Source organism: Triturus cristatus, chromosome 8 (genome assembly GCF_964204655.1).
Source record: "Triturus cristatus chromosome 8, aTriCri1.1, whole genome shotgun sequence".
Classification (NCBI taxonomy): domain Eukaryota; kingdom Metazoa; phylum Chordata; class Amphibia; order Caudata; family Salamandridae; genus Triturus; species Triturus cristatus.
Genome location: NC_140591.1, coordinates 243,597,323 through 243,616,894, shown reverse-complemented (window position 1 = coordinate 243,616,894; position 19,572 = coordinate 243,597,323). Strand labels below are relative to the sequence as shown.

The window sequence follows — 19,572 nt, the reverse complement described above, 5'->3', positions numbered from 1 at the left end:
GAGCATGCACTGGCTAGGAAGGTCAGCTCACACTAGAGAGAGAGAGCAGCACAGACACATGAAGTAGCACCCCAAACCATCACCTGTTTTTCTCTGCAGGAGGGGTCCTTGACCTGTGATGGTGAGTGGGTTGCATACTGCATCCACCCTTGTAATGACCTTCTGGGTGCCCTACAGAGGACAGAATCCAAAATCCAACATGGGTAGACACTGACATTGCGGGTTTTGCTCTTCAGCCAGGATAGCTTGATTCCAGTGTCACAGTGAGCCCAGGACCCACGTCTGGGCATACTTGGCGCACTTAGGGCTAGAAAGCAAAAGACAAACAATTAATGGACTGAATGCAGAACAAATCAAAACATTCACCCCCAGTCAAGAGATCTGGGTTAAGTCCATCATTCTTTTGCTCACCATGCCACCCCAGTTTAGACCTGGCCATATGCAAATCAGTCTTGACCCTGTGCCTCATGGGAACAGTCCAGCCCGAACTGCCAAGCCAGGTCCTCCCTGGACCGGAAACAAGCATCCTAGGACCGGTTTCGGGGTTTCATCTGCATCACTTGAAAAAAATCAAACACAGCCTTATCAAACATGTATCTTGAAAGGTTTCCTTCTTTTCTGTCATCTTAAATTCATAGCACAGACGTAATTGTGCTATTTACACCTGAAGGCATCATCATCATCATAACCAATCAACTGGCAATAGTCCTGCATAGCTTGTGTTCTTTTATGAAAACAAGCACTGTTTTATCACTTGAGTACCAGCGATTATTTAAATCATTACAGATTCAATGGGTGATGAGAAACTATTCCTTACTTCACTCTTTCTGTCTCAGAACACAGAACTAATGGAAATACCATTTGTAAGCTCTAAGTCAATGTGCATACATTATCCTTTCTTTATACTTAATCGCATAAATCAGGACTTTAGTGCAATTATCTATTCAACCTTCTCTTTAAATTACATTACAAACTCAAATTACTTTCTTACATCACATAATTTCATGAATCATGCTTGCATGTTTCATTCATTAAACACGTATTTCAGAATTATATTAATGTAAATATACTGTTTTCATTCAAGCATAAAAATATTTCCTTACTAAAATAATTCTTTGTCTCTTCTCTTACCCATGAAATGGGAGGCAATCTCTAAGCTATAAGTGAATATCAGGGCCCAGATTTATTAAGAGTTCATGCATCGTAGGGCAGCAAACAAAGTTGCTTCACTGAATTGGGTGAACAGGAGAGACCATGGCTGTGCCATATTTACAAGAAGCTGGGGCCATATTACAGAAAATGCCCCAGTTGCACAACCAGCACTTCCGGGGCACTTTGGTATTGCAGAAGGGGCTGCAGCGATATCATGAGAGGGCATTCCCTCATTTGCTGGGGCCTTATTTAAGAGGCAGCGTTAAACCACTTAATGTGGCTTAACGCTACTGTGTAAATAATGCCCCCTTTCGCTCTATGCTTAGCGTGAAAGGGGAGGGCAATGGGTGTTGCCGTCTGTGTTCCACGGCAACACCCATGGATTCTGAGGCTGCCCCTATTTACAGGGGAGGCGTAAATAGGAGGCAGCGCCAGAATTAAGACCAGAGTAAACCTTGGCTTACCCTGGCGCAATGAGGAGAAATGTTTAATTTCGTTTTTGCTGTTTTCGTGTGTGCTACATTGTGCAGCACACATAGAAACAGCAAACGGCCAATGATTGTTTATGTGCAGGATGGTCCCCCTTCCTGCACATAAACAATAATTTTTCTAAAATGCTGTTTTGCAACTTCTATGTGTGCTGCATTAAGCAGCACACATAGAAGTTACAAAACCACATTTAAAGATTGTTTATGTGCAGGAAGGGGGACCTTTCTGCACATAAACAATCTTCTCCTGCACGCAGACACCCTTGCACTATGGTGCAAGCCTGCGTTGGTGCTAGGCTGCTAAGTGTAGGGCCAGCGCAGGGTGAAACTCAGGGCTGCAGTTCAGGGCAGGGCCATATCCTTGCAAATATGGTGCAACCCTGCGTTTCTGAAGTGGCAGAGTGAGGCGTTAAACCAGGAAGGCTAATGCCTCACTCTGCCACTTCCCTTGTAAATATGCCCCCAGGTTGTCAGATGTTTTATTGCTTATTTTCAATTTATTCTTGCCTGAGTGTATTTTTCCCTGAGTGATTTTATTGAGGTGCAATAATTACCTGGTTCGAAGCACTGCTCACTTTATGCTGTTTTGTTATGGCACTGTTTTTATACCTGAAATGTTCTTTTCTAGTTATTTATTGTGGATTGATAGCTTCTGAGTCTGATCTGATCTGCTCCCCAAATCACACCCGCTGAAGTACCTAACTACCAAAAGAAAGAAACATGGAGCATTAAAGGACACTTATATGTTCTTTTAAAGCTTTCAGATAGATGATTTTCTAATCATTACAAATGTATTTTATTCATTAAGGCGCCCTGATACTGTAATGTAATTTTAAATCCTCACATTAGTTACTATATGTATTTGTACTTGCAAAACCTTTTACGAAATGTTTCACGCTTTTATGGCTATTTTTAGCCAGATAAAGATTATTTGACTGACTGAGTCACATTTTTCATGATTTTCTTGTTCTCAAATATATCCTTTTTGACTCTCCTTTAATGAACCTGCTCTCAAGCTTCCAAGATTCCCTGGGGCAAAATACTTCACTACAAGCAGTATTAACACTATATCTCCAACCACGTTCACCTAATGAATAGGCTACAGAACAGCATGCTCATATTGTCAACAGTGTACCCTTGTCGAACTGCAATTTTATAATTTGGGCATTTGATATCTCTCACCACGCACTGACAGCGCCATTGATAACCTGCCACTATTGCAGGCCTATTACCAGGCTCATCCATCTTCACCAAGCATATCGATCACTCAGGAATCATTGTAGGGAAACAGAAATGCCAGTACGTTTGCATATGCTCTAAATGGTCTCCCATAGTGGCCATATTCGAGTCAGGCATGTCTGTTTTTCTCAATTCAAGCAATTACAGTTGTGCCTGAAAATAGCATGGCTGCGGTCTGAACATGAAGTTCTGTAAAGTGGTGCACCAATAAAATTAGCTAAACTTTATACAAGGCACTCATTTTCAAGCACCAATCTAAAGAAAAAGAAATACATATTGCATTTGTATTCCCGAGTAACCCTTGTTGTTTTGTTTTCAGCAATAACAAGACCTCATCAGAGAACTGAAGGTCTATTTACATAAAGGGCAAATTAATTAAGTCCAAACATGTATCTACTATGCAGGACACCATTTGATAATGCCTGCCACAGGCAATGTCTTCTTGACTGAACTATGCGTCATACTGTGGGCCCAAAGGGCGAACACCGGCTGAAATGAAGCACTGCATATGGCAAGCGATAGAATTATTACTATCCCTCTCCTTTTTTCAAGTTACAGTAAAAGGCTAATGAGTATTCAATAGGTTCCACAGGCCAATCGTAAGCATGTTTAGAGCAATGTATTTATTTATAAAGTTTAATACAGCGTGAACATGACCCAAAGAGGGTGTCAGAGCGCTTTACAAGAGGTCAAGAATGTTAGACAATTTGCATATTATCAAGCACTCTGTTAAAATTATCGCCGCTTTAGCGGCAGAAAACTGCTGCTAAAGCGATAATGGGCTTGATAATATGCCCTTGAGAATTCCCATAGAAGCCCATGTTCTGCAGTCAACATGGGCTTCTATTGGAATTCTCTGCGGCATATTATCAAGCCCATTATCGCCGTTTCTTGATAATATGCCCCTAAAAAAAAAGTGGACTGTAGATCATGGGGCTTGTAATATAATTTCGTACAATGTATGTGACAAAATCCCCTTAGAATATAGCATGGACAGATTTCTACTTTTGTTATGTCGTTTAACTGAATCGGTATTTTCGTGTTAAATCATTAAAGGGTTTTTTACGATATGGGTGCCAATAGGAGTCATTGATTCTTTGTTTTAATGATTCAAAAGGATCATTTAAAAAATAAATGCTATTTATTTAGAAATGCGTTCCGTGTCCCGTTAAATATCAATCTAGCGCATTCATTGTGCAGTGTTTGTCTCCTAGAGCAAGATGTGATTGCACCTTCCAATGCATTACATGTTTCAGGCCCACAAGAGACATCCCTGCCTTGCAAATCATCTCAAGTGTCTCAGACGTTTATTTTTAGATTGGGAATCGGAGTATTTGAGCTTCTTTTCCCTAGAAAAAAAGGAACATCGCAAAATAATAGAATGGCCATAGCCGTGTCCGGGTGCATACACTTGAGAATGCAGTTGCACGACACAGCAGCCGCCCGGCCTCTAAAAGATATTTAAGATTGTTAATAGTTAGGCAAACAAGGACAAAAGGAGTTTGTCAATTTCCTGTTTTTGCTTTGCACATAGTAATGGTCAATTATGGTTTATTTTCATTCCAACCTCGACATCTCACTCAATAAAAAATCGTTAAAGCTGTGAAATCATTTTGATATACAATGCACAATTTTAGCATTAATTATCCGATACCGCACACTATAAGTCTTCGAAGCGGGCTAGTAAATTACATATCCAGACTGCCAGTATTTAATGTGCATAGGAAATGATTGACTATCTTGGAAGATTACTGGGAACAGGTGGATCATTTTAGATTGGTAATGAATGCGTAAGGGGCCTGAGGGAACATATTCTGTTTTGACCATATTTAGTTGCAGCAAGCTCTGGATGACTTTACGTTTTTTATATTCAGCATCTGATCAATTGCAGGATTAGTCAAATCAGATAAGACTGCAGGACCATGCGCCATATGTTAAAACCCAGGCAGTGGACACAAACGCCTTCATCCTTACACCTTACATCCTTACACTAGGTTATATAATTCCATCTGTTTTTGGTCAATCTGCAACCACTTACCTTTTTTCTACCCTGGTTTTTGACTCCATTGAGGTGTGAGGCCTAGGTTCTGTCTGAAGTGCAGAAAACGTGATGGATGAAATATTTGAATCAATGTCATCCACTGGCAATTACTCAGCGCAACGTCCCATTCCATCATTATTTTGCACACCATGCTACATCAGTTAGCAACCATCAATATGCAAATCAGTCTTGACCCTGCCACAGTAGGAATAGTCCAGTCTGAACTGCCAGGCCTGGTCCTCCCTGGATATGGAACACAAGTGACCCAAGACTGGTTTCGTCCTTACTAGGGCTCGTCAGTTGGGTGCACCTTGACTCCAGAGACACAATGAGCACAAGACCCACATCTGGACATAACCCAACATGCCTAGGGCATCGCACTGCAGTAAAAAAAAAAGATGAATGGAATGCTTGAATAAATCTCAGCCACTAGTATTTACTTGGGCCGCATCAAAGTCAATCCATTTTTATGCCCACCACACCACCTCAGATTAGATCTAGCCATATGCAAATCAGCCTTGGTCCTCCTCTAAGAGGAGTAGTCTAGCTTAACCAGAACACAAGCAACCAAAGATTGGTTGTGTCCTTGTTGGGGTTGTTCAGTCAGATGTAGCTTGGTTCCAATGGCACAGTGGGCATTGAACCCACATCTGGGCACACCTGTCAACACTTTAGGTGTCACACTGAAATTAACAAAAGCATAAAGGATGAAATGCTTGAATTAATCTTAGCCACTGAAAATTACCCAGAACGGCATTCCAGTCTATCATTTTTTTGCCCACCGTGCCATTTAAGATTTTGTTTACAGATACACAAGGCATAAATAATATATGGGGGACATTTGTTTGCAATATGATCAGGAGTTCAGTTTGAAAATACAAACATGGGCTACTCTGGAGTGGGACTATGGAGATGTGTCTGGGTACATGTGAAAGATAGTTGCTGCAAAGGAATGGATTAACACCAGATCAACCCTTTTCAGGGCTACAGCAAACAAAGAGCCCCATGGTTCAGAACTGGCAGAACAGATTACAGGACATCGTGCTTCTTCACCACTCCTGTGCCAATAATGGGTCATGGCGAACCAAAACATTGGAAGCACCAGTTTGACAACTATAAACCTTCCGGCCTCCCTCTTCTGTATCAGACTCAGAGGAGGGCCCACCTGAGGTGGGCCCTGATATAGCGCTGGAGGTTGCTGCAGCAATCATGGTAGAGCTCTGTGCTGGCTATAAGTCAATCACCACCTGAAGCTTGAAAGTGATTCTTTTGTTGAAAGGTAGCCAGTGAAGGTCTCTCAGGTGGCTGGTGATGTGGTTGTGGCATGGGATGTTCAGGATGAGTCTCGTGGGGGCGTACTGGAAAGTATGCAGTTTCTTTTGCAGTTTCTAGGTGGTGCCCGCATAGAGTATGTTGCCATAGTCAAGTCTGCTGTTGACAAGCGCATGGGTGCCCTTTTTCCTGGACTCATGGGAATCCACGCGTAGATCTTATGAAGGAGACAAAGCATGTGGAAGTAGGAGGATGAACCAGCATTAATTGAGCAGTTCATGGAGATGACCAAGAGACATCCCAGGCAGAGGGGGAAGGAGCCCAGTATGAGGACTTTGGTCTTGTCTGAGATAAGCTTGACGCAGCTCTCCTTCATCCAGGTGGCAACTGCCTTCATCCCTTTGTGGAAGTTACTCTAGGTGGGGGTGGGTTCCTCTGTGAGGTAGAGAATTAGCTAGGTGTCGTAGGAGACGATGTTGAGTCCCTGGCTTCTGATGATAGCTTCAAGCCTGGTCATGTAGATGTTAAACAGCGTGGGGCTCAAGGATGAGCCCTGAGGTACTCTGCAGCTGATCTTTGTGGGTTTGATGCCCTCACCTACTGTCTGGATGGCTGGATCGACACACCGAATGGCTCGATGCGACTAAAAAGCACATCTCAGATATAGAACCCAGTCAACACTGGCCATGAAAAGGCTGGAAAATGTCAAAAAGTTGCTAAAGGCAACGGTTGCTAAAAATGAAGATCTTGAAGCACGCTCCTGCCCGAACAATCTCCAAATTCTGGGTGTGGTGGAATCCATGGATATTGGACATCCTGGCCTCTTTGTTGAGTGCCTTCTGTTAGAATTCCTAGGCAGATCGAGCTTCACAGATAGCTTTGTGGTGAAGCGAGCCCACAGATCGCTGGGTCCCTGCCCCCTCCTCCCAATGCTCTGACATGTGCACTTAGAGCACTTCTGCTCAATTTCCACAGTTGCTATGTGATGTTACGCCTTTCCTGGAACTGGGGCCCACTGTCACACCAGGGCTGTGCCATCACCATTTCCCCTGACTTCACGCTAGCAGTGCAGTAGGCCCATCACAGATTTGCAGAGGTGAAGAACACACTTCGCAAGCATGGGCTCAAGTACAGCATCTTCTGCCCAGCGCTGCTAAAGAAAAAAATGGATGTCAGGTTCAGGACCTTCACCACACCTACATAGGCGATGGACTTTTACGAGCATAATTGCTGTCACATTACTACCCCGGACACTGACATGCTTATTTGCAATTTTTTCTAACTGGGGCATGCTCTACCAGGGCAAATTATTGACTTTTGGTATCTGTTTCTGTTATGCAGGGATTCACTGGATTCCTTAAATTCTAGTTTGGGTGGGGGTTGGAAAGTTTTGTCTCAGTTTTCCTGTTTTGTGTTTGTTTAAAAGTTGTATGGCCCTTACACCATTCATTCAGGTGCACCACCCAGTTGCCACTCTTTGTTACTAAGTCCTAGTGACATCTGATAGGAAGGCAGAGGCGATCAACCTGGTAGGCATGTCCTGGCCATTTGCAGCCTCAATAATCCTTGCAAGGGGAAACAGATCCTCTTTTACCTAACGTGTCACGGTGTCAAATGGGGTTTCTTTAGGAGACCCACCTTTCACCACAGGACACTTGTTCCTTTGCCTCGATTTGGGGGGACCATTGATATTTCTATACTACAGCTCTTATTCAAGAGGGGTATGCACGCTTATTCATAGGAGTGTTTTGTTTGTGTGCAAGGTTAGATTTATAGATAATAGTGGTAGATATGTGATATTGGTGGGGGCGTTGGCCTGCCAAAATGTAATGCTGGTTAACGTTCATGCACCCAATGTTGACGCTCCTGACTTTTATCATCAGGTTTCTGCCCAGATAGGCTAAGTGGGGACAGATTTCATACTGTGGGGTGGGGGATTTTTAAATGGTGCTCAAATGCTTGGTCAACACAATGGGGTCACAGGTGGGTGGCAAGCCGCACTTCCTGCTAGTCTTCCGCTATATCCTAGACATGTTCGGGCTCTCTTGCGCCTGGCGCCTCGGTTGGTGCTTATACCTTCTAACCTGCACCCCACAATGTTTCTGCCCGGATAGATTTCTAGTTTCTTTCCACCAGAGATGCACATTGGATCTAGGATGTGCACTCTTTCTAACCATGCACCAGTGAGATTAGCTCTGCTGGTGTCAGCGATACGATGTATACCACAGCAGTGGTGCTTTTCCAGTGACGCTTTGTTTGACCAGGTTTTCCAGTTGGAGCTCCTCGATTCAATTTTAGATTACTTCGCTCTTACTGCTGGCGCCATGGATAACCAGGCCACACTGTGGGAGGCCTTCAAGGCCTAATGTAGGGAGTTATCACTTCCAAACATTCAGGGGTTCTGTGTGACATCCTAATCTATCTCCTTGCAAGCGACTCACAGCACTGCTGAGCGGTCCTGATGGCCGAATTCTGTGAGCTTGTGGTGAGGGAGGTGGCTTTCCTCAGTAAATATATGCAAGCTAGGCGATATGGGGCGGGGGAGAGACTTAGTCGTACACTAGCTTGGCTCCTGCGCCGCAATAAACAGGTTGGGTATATCCCAGAGCTCCTGAATGCAGGGGGCGGCCACTGCTTGACAATTACAGTATACAGCAGGAGCTGGTGTGCTACCATGAGCAGTTGCACACTGTATGGCTGGCTGCTGCTGATGCTCAGACAGTGGAATATCTGGCAGAGGTGGCGAAGGTGTGGCTGACTGATCGGCAGGGAAGACATGGCTTGGCAGTTCGGGCTGGACTGTTCCCATGAGGCACAGGGTCAAGACTGATTTGCATATGGCCATGTCTGAACTGGGGTGGTGTGGTGAGCAAAATAACGATGGATTAAACCCAGATCTGTGACTGGGGGTGAATGTTTTGCCATTGTGCAACATTCCGTCCATCATCTTGTGTGTTTTGCTGTTCACCCTATGTGGGAAGGGTATGCCCAGACGTGGGTCCCGTGCTCACTATGCCACTGGAGTCAAGCTATCCTGGCTGATGACAGCTGATAGCCAGAAACCGGTCCTAGGATGCTTGATTCCGGTCCAGGGAAGACATGGCTTGGCAGTTCGGGCTGGACTGTTCCCATGAGGCACAGGGTCAAGACTGATTTGCATATGGCCATGTCTGAACTGGGGTGGCGTGGTGAGCAAAATAACGATGGATTAAACCCAGATCTGTGACTGGGGGTGAATGTTTTGCCATTGTGCAACATTCCGTCCATCATCTTGTGTGTTTTGCTGTTCACCCTATGTGGGAAGGGTATGCCCAGACGTGGGTCCTGTGCTCACTACGCCACTGGAGTCAAGCTATCCTGGCTGATGACGGCTGATAGCCAGAAACCGGTCCTAGGATGCTTGATTCCGGTCCAGGGAAGACATGGCTTGGCAGTTCGGGCTGGACTGTTCCCATGAGGCACAGGGTCAAGACTGATTTGTATATGGCCATGTCTGAACTGGGGTGGCGTGGTGAGCAAAATAACGATGGATTAAACCCAGATCTGTGACTGGGGGTGAATGTTTTGCCATTGTGCAACATTCCGTCCATCAGCTTGTGTGTTTTGCTGTTCACCCTATGTGGGAAGGGTATGCCCAGACGTGGGTCCCGTGCTCACTGCCACTGGAGTCAAGCTATCCTGGCTGATGACGGCTGATAGCCAGAAACCGGTCCTAGGATGCTTGATTCCGGTCCAGGGAAGACATGGCTTGGCAGTTCGGGCTGGACTGTTCCCATGAGACACAGGGTCAAGACTGATTTGCATATGGCCATGTCTGAACTGGGGTGGCGTGGTGAGCAAAATAACGATGGATTAAACCCAGATCTGTGACTGGGGGTGAATGTTTTGCCATTGTGCAACATTCCGTCCATCATCTTGTGTGTTTTGCTGTTCACCCTATGTGGGAAGGGTATGCCCAGACGTGGGTCCCGTGCTCACTACGCCACTGGAGTCAAGCTATCCTGGCTGATGACGGCTGATAGCCAGAAACCGGTCCTAGGATGCTTGATTCCGGTCCAGGGAAGACATGGCTTGGCAGTTCGGGCTGGACTGTTCCCATGAGACACAGGGTCAAGACTGATTTGCATATGGCCATGTCTGAACTGGGGTGGCGTGGTGAGCAAAATAACGATGGATTAAACCCAGATCTGTGACTGGGGGTGAATGTTTTGCCATTGTGCAACATTCCGTCCATCATCTTGTGTGTTTTGCTGTTCACCCTATGTGGGAAGGGTATGCCCAGACGTGGGTCCCGTGCTCACTACGCCACTGGAGTCAAGCTATCCTGGCTGATGACGGCTGATAGCCAGAAACCGGTCCTAGGATGCTTGATTCCGGTCCAGGGAAGACATGGCTTGGCAGTTCGGGCTGGACTGTTCCCATGAGGCACAGGGTCAAGACTGATTTGTATATGGCCATGTCTGAACTGGGGTGGCGTGGTGAGCAAAATAACGATGGATTAAACCCAGATCTGTGACTGGGGGTGAATGTTTTGCCATTGTGCAACATTCCTTCCATCATCTTGTGTGTTTGACTGATCGGCAGCAGCAGTTCCTTAGTGAGCCCGTCGCTAGCGACAACATTATCCAGGCCATTGATGCCCTGGATGGTTCGAAGGCCCTGGACTCAACTGCCTTACAGGTAGATTTTATAAGGCTTATAAACATATACTTGCCGCCCACCTTTTGGAAGCATATGCCAAGTAGTTGGGGTCCTTCCCCCTCCGTGTTTACGGAGGTTGTCATTACGTTGCTACTGAAACATAATACAGCATCTAATTTGTGTGCATCCTACTGGTCGTTGTCTCTTCTAAACCATGACTACAAAATCCTGGCTAAGGTTATCTCTACCCACCCTGCTGATGAAGCAAATCATATTGCCAATACAAACTAGCTTTGTTCCACACAGGTCCAATGCTCTTCATCTATGTACCCTTTTTGCGCTGATAAATCAGATTTGCTGGCCGCAGTGGCCCTCTTAGATGCTGAAAATGCCTATGATTCTCTGGAATGGCCATTTTTGCAGGTCATAAAGATGGCCCTGCCGTTCCAGGATTACGCCACTGAAGCTCCAACAATGCTTCTTCTGATGGGGGAATCATCTCCAAATAGGATAGCTCTTCTGTAGATGGCCTATCTTTATTTTCTAGAGGGCCCTGAAGTGAAGAGAAAATCACCCAAATGAAAATCAGTGTGAGTCCTAACAGTCTTTCTATTTGTCTCAGAGTTATCTGATTCCGCAAACTGGGTTTATATGTTCTTCTTTATCAAAAAAGCCCTCACTTTCAGAAAATGGAGTGCAGCCATGGTGGAACTGATTGAGAAACCTAAGATATCCATCACAGAATCCCACTTCGGAATGTTGATAGAAACAGCTAGAAAAGCAGATGTTAAGTGACCAGGAGACCTTCTTTAGGGAGCCATAGAATTCCATTTAAAGTCCCTGGATTGTTTGAAGAACCCATTGTGATGTTTTTGTTCGACCTCTAAATGTAATACTTTCTGATGCACTCAAGATTACCCCTAAATCCAGATTGAAATGTGTTTCCTCCTCTTTAGTTGCCTTAGATTCAGCCTCACCTTTGAAGGGTATTCCTCCAAGTCATTTGACCTTTATACGCCATCCTCTTCTGAGGAATACAACTGGTCATTGTCCTGGGAGTGATCCTCAAAGGAGGACACAAGCTTTAAAATCATAAGTTTTAGCTGGAAAGACAGTCTTTAAAAGCATGCCTCTAGGAGGATTTGTTAGCTTTCCACTTGGTTTTGATTTGGGGGGCCTTTCTGTTGCATTTGGTGTGCTTTCCGGAACCTTCTTTTTTTCTTCTTGGTGGAACCCTCGGGGTCAATCAGTGGCATTTTGATGAGTTTGTTAGTTTTTGAAGGAATTGGTTGAATCATCAACGCCATGGTATTTTCTACTGTGTCATGAACCATTTTGCCAATCATTGGGTATATATTTTCTCCCAGTGTAATAGTGGCCACATATTTCTCTGCTGTGTTAGGGGGAACCTTCCTGAAGTAAAATATGTAGATAGTCTACCAAGTCTTATCCTGATCGGCAGAGCTGACTGACACGTTATTACTACCTCTTTCTGGTTACTCAGAACTTTGTTTGGGGCATGATTCACAGGCACATGAGATTAAATGGAAGGGACAAGTCTTTTGAACTGTACATGGTTCCTATGGTGCACAATGCCGTGATATCTAAAATGGGAGCTGCGCTCCTGATAAAGAAAGAGGTCTGTGAGCCCAACCCTCACCATGCTGGAATTGACAGAATGGAGACCTGCATTGAAATGTTAGCTATATGCGTTCCAAGACATATGCTGTAGCGCATAAGGTGTAAGGGCCTAATTAACTACAAAACGACGCAGCATGCTATTTGCTGGTGCCGAGTTGTGTCATTTTAAAAGCACTGGAATGCATCGTATTAAGAACAATAAAATGCATCTGTGTGCTTTCCCCTGCGCTGGCGCACAACTGGCTGCCATATGCCAGCGCAAGCACCCTTGTATCATGTTTCAAGGGTGCCTGCGTTGTCCGGATAATTGTTTTTGTGCATTAAGAGAAACCTTTCTGCACAAAAACAATCTTTCAATGCATTATGCAGAATGCAGTATGCATAGAAAGAGGAAAACATTTGTTGAAATAAAAGTATGTCTCCTTGTTGCGCCACTCCTATGCCTCCCCTGGGAAGGAGTAGGATTCTGATGCATTCCCACCTTCGCTAAACATTGTCAATCTAGGAACGTGTCAGGTTGTATGGATGTTGCCTGGAAACACCCACAGCAACACCCATGGGACGTCCTTTTCACACAGACTAATGCATGAAACGAGTCCATATTTACAAGGCCATGAAAAGTGAAGCAGGGTGACTTTACAAGGCCGGTGCATTAGAAAAAGTGGCGCACCAGCAGCGCAATGGGCTTGTAAATGAGGCTTTAAACCTGCACGACTGTGAAAGATATCAAAATAGTGTAGTAGATTTCCTAATGGAGACAAACAAAGATTACTTCTCTGATAGCCTCAGCTGGAAAGAAAGAAGCTAAAATGGCCACTGACTGTGATGCTATGGACTATAATGTACGAAATTCGTTATGAATGTCATGCGTTTAATTCCTTTATATCAATTGGAAGAACAGCCATTGCTATTGTTTTTGTCTAGGGACTTGCAGGTTTGTTTTATTACCTTTCGTGTGTACTGCTGTATCATTAAAGCAATGGAACAGAGGCCTAGCACTCACTTCTGGGTTCTGGCATTGATGGGATTAGCATTAGCACTGGAGCCACATTTCCTCTGTCGAAGAAAACACATTTTGGAAATGTAATCCCGAACATTGATTTAGCAACAGCTGTCGGCATGATGTGCTTTGGGTCTTCCAAACAGAGGGGCATCTTGCCACAGTTAAGTAGGGTAAGTAGGTAAGTGACATGGCATGCCCCTGAAACGTACATGCATTGCATTGAGAAGCACGTTTTGCAGCAGCATAAAAATTTCACTTTTTACTTCCTGCAGGGCATTTTGTGAAATTGGTTAATTTGATTAAAAAAATACATTATGCTGCACCACCAGCCTGTTTCTGAAAAGAAAATGGAACTGTTACACAGTGCTAATTACATTTGCTAACAATGCTTCAACAGAATACTAAATTCAATCTGTTCACAAAGACTGCAGTAGGAGTATGTGCGTTTTACTCTGCAGTACCCCAGAGGGGCATATTTACAAGTCCCTATCACCACCACAACGTCACTTTTAGTGATGGTGTGGTGGCGATGGGGGCTTCGCCTTATTCACAAGGCAGCCTTAAGATACTTAACGTGGCTTAATGCTGACTCGTAAATAAGGCACCCTTTCACGCTGTACTTAGCGTGAAAGGGGAGAGCAATGGGTGTTGCGGTGAGCATTCCACTGCAACACCCATTGATTCTGATGCTGCAAGGGTGGCATAAATAGGAGGCAGCACCATAATTAAGACCAGGGAAAACCTATATATGCAGGAAGGTCACCATTCCTGCACATAAACAATCCCCCTAAAAAAATCGTTTTGCAACTTTGCATTAAGCAGCGGACATAGAAGTGACAAAACGCCATTTAAAGATTGCGTATGTGCAGGAAGGAAGACCTTCCTGCATATAAACAATCATTTCCCCCAACGCAGACACCCAGTGCCACCAAGGGTGCCTGCGTTGGCGCTAGGCAGCTGAACTCAGCGCCAGCGCCAGGGAAAAGGCAGGGGTGTGCCGCATTCATGTGAATACGGCGCATACCTGCATTTTCAGAATGGAGAATAATAATAATAAATAATAATAATAATAATAAAAAACTTTTAAAGCGCACGGCTACCTCCTACGGAGTTGTCCCGGCGCTGATAGTGCTATTGATCTAACTATGTGGTAGATGCTTAAGGAATTAGGGAAGAGTAAAGAGCCATGTTTTTAATGCTCTCCTGAAAATTTGTTCAAAATCAATCTTACTTAGGTAATCCGGCATGTGGAGAAGTGTGGCGTTAGCAATGTGGGCCTAGCTGGCCTACTCCTGGAATTTAGCAGGACTGCAAAAGTAAGTCCAGCAATATAGCTGTCAGTTGAGCCCAATGTATTTTCATAGAGAGGGCCGTATTGATGTGGTTATTGGATGCAAACGTTGATAAGTCTAATTTCATTGACGGTTTTTTGTAAAATATTATTTTACGGCATTGTATGTGAGAGTAGCTAGCTACTCCCAGTTATTCTTTTAAACATTTTATTAGGCTTGTCAATAAACAAAAATACATTAACAAATGTATAGGAAGGATGAGAAGGGAAACCATTACAGCAAGATTTCCATTTAGCATCTTGGAGACCACCCTCAGAAAGTAAGGTCCTCATTTATGAAAAGTGTTGCATCGCTGCAGGAAAACAGCGATGCAACACTTTTCCCTTACGACACCATGTATGCACCATGTTTACTGTACAGTGCTCCATGTCGCAAGGATTTGCAGATAAGTCAGTATTTCTGATGTATCTGTAGGCGCAAAATTGGAGCCTTGCCGGAATGTGTCTGGAAACAGACGCAACTCCAGCAATGATTCATTTCATATGGGGCACCCCCATGTGAAAAGCCCTGCTTCACTCCTTATGCCTGCTTCAAGCAGGTGTAAGGATTTGACGCAGTGACGCCCTAGAAGTGGCACAGTGAAATCTCATAGATTTAGCTGCGTCACTTCTACGTGGCTTTGCTGCGACGAAACACCCACCCTGCATACTTTATACCTGACGTAGGTATAATGTAGCACAGGGGTTTACAAAGAGATGCATCTGTGAGAGAAATTAAATGAGCAGGTTGAGACATTTGCAATCATTTCTTGCACTATTCCAGCGATCCCGAGGGGGATTTACTTCTCATGGAAAAAGGATGTAAGAAGAAAAGAGAGCAAAGAAGTTTTAATGGCTGACTTCTTTATGATGGACTAGCTATGTTTATCAAAACATTATGGTTGTTCAACTTACTACTACCAGAGAAATTCCTGTCTACTACAAACTATCTTTAAAATATTTTGATTGCTTGCCTTGGCCTTCTAAAGGATTTGAGCAAACATGGAGTAATTTCGGATTCAGGTGTGAGTTGCTTGTCCAGACCAGTGTTTGAGGTTTGTTCTAAGACTTTCACAGCCTGTTGAGAGCTGTTGTAAATATAATAACAATAGTCATCATCCGCAATATACATACAGACTGGCTGTCACAATCTCCATTTACTCAAGTGCTCGGTTTTAGTGTGAATGAATAGGCAAACTCACTTGCTCACACCACTATGTACAACCATTACAACCAAGACCAAGAAACATCTCTATGGTTACTAACGTTAGAATGTGCCTGTCCCCAAATTTGACAGACAGCACAGAGAACCACACCCTGACAGGCGTTCTCTCTATGATCATGGCAATGTCCCCAATCTTCGCGATGGCTATAAGATGGCTCAAAGAATACACGTGGCCCGCTTTTGTCCAGCTAAGCATCTTTATGCGTTGACATGTAGCCTCTCGGCATTGCATAGAGCCAGCCAGACCTGCATGCAGTACACAGACACAAATCCATCCAAACCCTGAAGGTAAACTGGTGCCTTTAGACTCAAGATGACCCGGCGACAGCTGTCTGACATGCCTGAAAAGCCAGGGGAAGATGGCTGTCCCTATAATTTTTCCTGTACTTATGGACGGTAAGAACGAAGGACTTCCGGTATTTTGTTGTCTTGGTCATTTGGTGACTAGACTTGGAAAGCAGTGTCGTAGCTTAAGGGGGGTGTTTGGTGTGCCCCACCAATAAATGTATTATTTAATACATAGTTGGGTACAGGAGCTTTCACTCTGGTATAATAAGGTGTCTGTCGAATTTCGTCTGGGATTTTTAAATGCTTACTCAGACAAACACACACACACACATGCACTCTTGTCGGTTTTGAAGGTCTTAAAACATGGTTATTTTACAAAAAGCAGTTTTAGGCACCCCTCACAATCAGCACTCTTTCTCTTGCCACTGGCCCTTAAGCCCCCCTCATACACTGCTTGCCATATAATAATTAACATGATTTGGCAGCGTGATTGTCGGAAAATCTGAAGCTCACAAGTCTTATTCACCAAGCTACGCCCCTGTTGGAAAGAAAGAAGTGTATGTGATGCCTACTTTTTGTTCATGGTACCAAGTTCCTCTGGTCATAGCAGGAGTGTAAAAACCAAGAAGCAGGTATCTCTTGTGCAAAACCACCAAATTCCACCGCTGACTTACATAAGTAAAAACACACTCAGTGGAAAGCCTGCGACATCATGACTCTATGTCACTTGATGTTTATGCAATGCAAAACTGTGGACAAACCATTACTAGGAGGCTTAGGAGAGTTTGGCTGCCTGTTTCCAGACCAGTCTGCATTTGGCAAAGTCCCAGGATAACCTAAACAAAATTAATATCAGCCTAGGAGTGTCTACTCAAATTAGACGTTCATTTATTATTTTGCATGATATTACTGACAGCATTGATGCCTTGAACCATCAACTGTTTGTTCTTAGAAGCACCTGCTCACCTGCTAAATAAGACGAATTAACAGTTTTGTCAGAGATAGTTTACAAACAACTGTAAATTAAACTATTCCTGTGTTAAAATCACAATGGAATAATTTACTGAAGGGCATAACCAAAAATCCTCAAAAATGAAGGGTTCTCCTTCTGCTGCTGTGGCTCTCTGGTCTGCCACGTGAGAGCCTTGCTCATAGTGAGAGCGCAGCCACTGGCGGCCCATTGGTCTTCATCATCGGATGAAGCGGGTGCTCTGCTAACTCTGGCACAGATGTTGGCAGTCTTGCTGCTCTCATCTGCAGTGCCAGATCCACCAGCATATTTTGATAAGTCAGTTCCCTGAAAGGTCTTGATGGCATGGAAATTATGAGAAATGTATACACAGTCCAACTCTTAACCTACGACAGTGATCTCCAACTCCGCTCCAACTCTGTGTCCCAGTCTACAGCTCTTTGCCACCATGTTAGAATGGAGCACAACTTAAATACATTAACTTACAAGATTTTAAAGTTCAGTCAATGATAAGAGGTTCGGTGAAATTTTTAAAACTTTATTTCTCATTTAAGAGATTAGTAATTGTTATTGTTTCTTTTATTCGGGTTAGATAAGTCTGTTTACAGAAATATCAAGAAACAATTGATTAAAGATAAGGCAAGAAAACCCAGTGTGTTCCATAAAGGAAAGAGCCCCTCTCTTAATCTAAAAGACCTAAACCTACCTCCCAAGAGCACATGAAGAGTTCTTTCCTGAAAAGAGCAAGATTCTCTGAGGCAACAAGCTAAAAGCTATAAAAGATCGAGCTACCCATAAACAGCAGTTCTGGAAACTCAGCCAAGTTCCTCAGCAGCTGCAGTAGCAACTGTTAAATCAGGAAAAAGGAAATATTCACAGCAGTAGCTATGATCAGCATAGGGAGAGAGTCTCCTAATAAAATTATCAAAAAACAGAAAATCACTGTTAGCGGTAGCTTACAGTTATTCGGGCAAGAATAACACAGTCACGTGCTAGATGGTATGGAAGGAAAAGGCGCATAGAATGCCTTCCTTCTCTAGCTAGGAACACGTACCATATAAAGACATGAAAACATATGCTACAAACTCCGGGTGTTAGATCCCATCGAGCCAATGGTGAAGGACCTGCCGATGGTCTGTCGTCTCTCCTCTCGATTCCCACGGTCAACGCTTGAGTCGACATGGTGTTATCTGTAGTTTATACAGCTGCTACATTAGAGAAGGTTCTCACGAGAACCTTTGCAAACCTACTCTGTGTGCTGCTGAGTGTTCCATTGTGCGTTCGTTCCATGTGGACTAGTCTGATAAATGAAACATTTTCTATCTGTAACTTCCTGGTTGAATCATGACAATTATAAGCACATAGTAAATGCATTTGTCTTAAAAAGATTAAATCATATGGTGTGAGAAATAAATAAATACATTTTCCTAAATACAGCACTTTTCTCAACATTTCGAAGTTCTGCAGTCAAATACTAGCAGTAAATCAGCTTTAACCCGTGCGTTCATTGTATTTAAAGGGGAAAGGGAAGAAATTAAGAAGGAAAATGAGGCCTAGCCGTGAAAAGTCGGTAGAAATTAGAGATTTTCTGCAAATTAATATCCTGCACGATAATTATTAGCATGTTTAAGAAAGCACATTTTCTCTGCAATTCACTTTGATATGCATTCCCTACGTTAATGTCAGGTCAAATTTTTTCATTAATGTAAGGTTATTTTCGTCTAAAATGTTCATCTTTCTCAGTCTCAATGGAAAGGGTGCCAAACTTTCACAAAAAACATGTATATCGTGCCCCTAGCATTTTGGGAATCACTCCTAGCATGTTAGGGAGGCATGACATTGGCACTGATAAAGTTCCCTCAATTTGTTCCACTTCAATTGCGCTCTGCAAACATTCGACAATCAGTTACAAGCATTTGCAGAATTTCCATTAGAGTTGCCCCCCCCTCCACAATTGGCCCCTCCCATTGTGGAGACAGTCACTTTGATAGAGAGCTGCCTTGGTTGTGGTAGATTTTCCTCCTCATGCATTGCAAGAGGGCTCACCAACTACAAAGGCAGATGGAAATTAACCTACATGTTTTCCTACAAATGTCCATAGTAACCCCCTTTTATTTTTACATTTAAATATCTGTATATTCTGTATTAAAACCTTCAATTTAGAGTATTACTTAGCACAGATGAGATTCTGATTTATACACTTAACACTAGCAAGAAGGAAAACTTTGACCTATTGGTCAAGTGTCTTTTTTCTTTTGAAGCCTAGATGTAGAATAATTTGT

The 19,572-nt window shown here is 43.7% G+C and overlaps 1 protein-coding gene across 1 annotated transcript in view; it reads left to right on the top strand.

The window, feature by feature from the left end:
- Positions 1-19,572, top strand: part of TRPC6 (transient receptor potential cation channel subfamily C member 6) — an 833,374-nt gene that overhangs the window by 152,363 nt on the left and 661,439 nt on the right. The gene's annotated exons all lie outside the window — the stretch shown is intronic.